The sequence below is a fragment of the Octopus bimaculoides genome, chromosome 23 (genome assembly GCF_001194135.2).
Source record: "Octopus bimaculoides isolate UCB-OBI-ISO-001 chromosome 23, ASM119413v2, whole genome shotgun sequence".
NCBI lineage: Eukaryota > Metazoa > Mollusca > Cephalopoda > Octopoda > Octopodidae > Octopus > Octopus bimaculoides.
Genome location: NC_069003.1, coordinates 26,142,321 through 26,147,331, shown reverse-complemented (window position 1 = coordinate 26,147,331; position 5,011 = coordinate 26,142,321).

The window sequence follows — 5,011 nt, the reverse complement described above, 5'->3', positions numbered from 1 at the left end:
CGTGGCGGCGGCGTGGCGGCGGCGTGGCGGCGGCAACGCATCGGCGGTGGTGGTGGTGTTCGCTTTTCTTTCAAATTTTCATTTTTCTCTTCTTTAAATTTGTTATCATTATTGCTGTTATCATTGTTGTTGTTGCTGCTGCTGCTGTTGGTATTGTTTGAATGTGGTGTGTTTGAATCGTTGAGTTGTTTGTCGAATGTATTGCTGCTGTTTACAGACAAAGGTATACCACATTCAGTCTTTAACCTCATGTTGGTTTTTTCCGTTGGCGTGGCGATGACGTCATTTACCGTAGTCAAGGTCACATCAGTATTCTGAAGGTTTTTGTGCCGTTGAACTTGTCCCGTTATCGAAGATTATTATGAATACTTTTTCCGACATGTTTCAAAAATATTTGAAAAATATCAAAATGTTAGCTTTTTCCAGATAGCTCAGAAATATTGATGTGCACCTCCTGCTAAATAGAGGGTGTCTCGAAACGAAAACACTGTCACCGCAATCCAGACATCGTTAAAAAGTATGCTGCACCAATTAAAATGAAAAAGTTGAAAATATTCTCACGACTTACGGAGCCCCAAGTAGCCGTGAATTCACACTATGGCGACCATAACAATAATAATAATAATAATAATAATAATAATAATCCTCTTTACTAAAGGCACGAGGTCTGAAATTTTGTGAGGAGGGGACTAGGTCGATTATATCAACCCCAATGTTTCACTGGTACTTATTTTATCGACCCCGAAAGGATGAAAGGAACAGTCAACCTCGGCGGGATTTGCACTCAGAACGTGAAAACAGGTGAAATGCCGCTAAGCATGTTGCCCAACGTGCTAACGATTCTGCTAGTATGTCGCCTTAATAATAATAATAATAATAATAATAATAATAATAATAATAATAATAATAATAATAATAATGATAATAATAGTGGATTTCCTGATACAAAAGCACTTAGTGGCTTTTATGACTTCTGGATATCTTGTCTGGATGGCAGTAGTTCGTTCAAGTTTGCCATACACGTATAAAACTTCAAGCAACATTCAGTGGCTGATCTTGCAACAACCAAAACAGCTAGCTATAAGATCTTGAGCGAACTACTGCCATCTCTAACAGACAAGGTCGAGCACTGAGGAAGGGTAGAAATAGCCCGAAACCAGGCTTGTCTGCTAGTTCTGTCGCTTGAAGGTGATAGTGGTTCACTCCCTTGCTTGCAATATATCGGATGCAGAATGCAACGTTACGCAGCTAGAGGAGAAGTCCTCTTGTGGTTGAAAAACCGCAGTAACGTCTGTTCTTACGGAACAACTATGTTGAAGTGGCGACAATCATCATTTGCCAGTATAGTTACTGCTTTCATCTCTTACAGATATTTTATATCTAGCTGTTTTGCTTGTTGCTATAATTGTTGTTTTGCTTCAATTCGGCCCTGATTTAGCAAACCTATAATCAAAGACGTTCCACCCACGACTATCCAAAGTAATCACTGATTAAAATATTGGACAGTGTAGCTTGAGTAGTTTATTAAATATCAGAGTGGGCACTCAAGTAATCGATCAGAGTGAACATTCCACTAATCAAAGTAGTCACTCAATTCATTGATCAGAGTGAACACTCAAGTAATCAATACAGCAAATATCTGGAGAAAAATCAATGACAATTGATGATGCGGCATGTTTTTATCATTATTACTGTTGTTATTCTTGTTGTTCTTGTTATTGTATTATTGTTGCTGCTGCTGCTGCTGCTACTGCTGCTGCCGCTGCTGCCGCTGCTGTTGTTGTTGTTGTTGTTGTTGTTGCTGCTGTTGTTGTTTTTGATGTTGTTATGATGCCCAATTATTGAATATTTGAAATACTGGCATGTTGAACAACCATATTGTTTTCAAGTGACAAATAATGTATTTCTATCTTCTGTGAAGTTTATCAATAATTGGAATGGCTCTAACCAAGCTGCTCCAACCAATATTATCTTTACAACATATCAGACTCCCATTTTCCTCTCTTTTATTTCATTAAAATCAACTATCGTGCAAATCAACCATCAAACTGTAACAAATAGGTCCGGGCATGTTTCTCACAATACAAACGCCATTTTGTTGTCTTTATATGTTTAACTTGCACGTCTTATTCTGTTATTGCAACATCAGTAATATGTTTTGTTTGGCACCAGCTTCACGTATGATGTTCGAACTTATGAGATTATGACACATATCAGATTCAGTCTTTAATCTTTCTCTGCCTTCCTCCTATCTCCCTCTCTCTCTCTCCTCTTCTTCCTCTCTCTTTTTATTTGTTCGTTGCATCATATTTTACTGTTCCGACATAGAGAAAAATACAACTTTGTTACTCCCAGTTAAGCAGGGAGTTTCAGAGGATAGCTTCTGAGGAATTTTTGTAAAGTGCAGCTGGAAGTGAGGAAAGCAGAAAATATTAGCATGAGCACAGCTAACAGAACCAGATAGGAATATTCCACAAATTAGCAGAAGACCTTTTGGTAAAGGACCAGATGGATCAACTGTGAAATGGGCAGCAGATGGACTGGAGGCAGATGGACTGGAGGCAGATGGACTGGAGGCAGATGGACCGGAGGCAGATGGACCGGAGGCAGATGGACCGGAGGCAGATGGACTGGAGGCAGATGGACTGGAGGCAGATGGACTGGAGGCAGGTGGACCAGATGGATCGACTGTGATTTGGGAGGCAGACGGACCGGAGGCATTTGGACCAGATGGATCAACTGTGATTTTGTCAGAGACACGAAGATATTTCTTACATTTTTTAAATGGTGTCTTTCAGGTGTGACGGTGGAGGACGCGTTTTGTTGCAAGTATTTGAATTTCCCACACAGCTACAAGTAAACAATTCTTTGTGGGCTTTAAGATAATAGAATGTGAAGCAACATGCTTGGGAGGAAAATTATGGTCACGTTCTTAAGCTTCTTGAATGAGTCAGGGGCTGAAACACATTTCCTACGGGGAATAATCAGCACCGCCAATGATCTCCGACCAGTTAGGGGCGTTCATTGAGTTGGTGGGAAAGGGTTACGTGAAGTGTATTGCCTTGGACACAGTAACAATGTCGACTGGATAACACTACTACTACTACTACTACTACTACTACTACTACTATTACTAGTAGTAGTAGTAGTAGTAGTATCACACTTATGTACACACATGCTCGCATACACATATACTTTGAGGCACACACATATATATATGCACATATACATAGACACACACCTACATACATACACAGACGCATACATACACATACGCGCGCGCGCACACACACACACACACACATGGACGGCGTCTTAGCAGAGGCCGTTAGAGTGTTCCCGTATTGTTCCAACTCTTTCATTTCTCTAAGGCGGTGTTCTGGCAGAATCGTTAGCACGCCGAGCAAAGTGCTTAGAGGCATTTCGTAAGTCTTTACATTCTGAGTTCAAATCCTGCCGAGTTCAACCATGCCTTTCATCTTTTCGGGAATCGATAGAATAAGTACTGATCCGGGGAGGTTGATTGGCGGGACTGTAAGAACATCCGAATGGATACCATACATGATTCGTTCCGCTTCTTTGGGATCTGAGTTCAAATTCCCACCATGGCCTACATGGGGTGGTTGACTTAATCTGTTGCCCGGCCAAGCACCACCACCTGGCACCTTTAAAGTCCAAGAATTCAAGTGAGGTATCTGGATAACTATTATATATATTTATACATGTATGTATATGTGTATATATATATATATATATATATATATATATATATGTATATATACACACACATATATATACACCACACACACACCACTATACAAACACCTATACACACTCCTCAACTTATTACTCACTTCACACACCATTACACAAACACCTTCCCACTCCACACACACACAAGCACCGAACACTTCTCAGTACCCACACCACAGACCATTCACCACACACCTACACACAGTCCTCACATACCACTATACGAGCAGCCACACACACACACACACACACACACTGTTTAACTCTGTACACACACCACACACCACCATGCACACTCCCACATCCGCACAAGCACATAGTACCTGACACACAGACAATATATATACTCCCACGCGCAACACGCATAAAAACATGCAGCACGCATTGACGCATAACTTTCGCCCACATACATACACTATACACATGCACACACGCATACACACGTGTACACACCACCTGACGCACACACACACACACACACACACATACACGTTAGCCCCACACATATACACACGTCCATACGCATACTCGCTCATATACACATGTCCGTACGTACACACACACACACACACTCGCCCACACGTACGTACTCACTCGCCCCCATTCACACATACACGCTCACACACACTATTTTCATACACACATTGTTAGTTGGGGGGCCACCGTTACCGTTATTATTATTATTATTATTATTGTTATTAAGGAGGTGGGTTGGCTGCCTTTACGTTCTGAGTTCAAATTCCGCCGAGGTCGACTTTGCCTTTCATCCTTTCGGGGTCGATAAAATAAGTACCAGTTACGCACTGAGGTCGATATAAACGAATGGCCCCCTTCCCCACAAATTTTAAACGTCTTGTGTCTAGAGTAGAAATAATAATAATAAGAATAAGAATAATAATAATAATAACAATGATAATAATAACAATGATAATAATAACAATAATAATAATAATAATAATAATAATGATAATAATAATAACAAAAATAATAATAATATTAATAATAATAATAATAATAACAATGATAATAATAACAATAATAATAATAATAATAATAATGATAATAATAATAACAATAATAATAATAACAATAATAATAATAATAATAATAATAATAATAATAATAATAATAATAAGACTTGGATCCAACTTGTACAAATGCAAAACAAAAGTCAAACATAAAATAATAATAATAATAAAAGATCTTGAAATAGAAATTAGCAAAATGTGGAATCTGAAGACGAAAACAATACCTATTG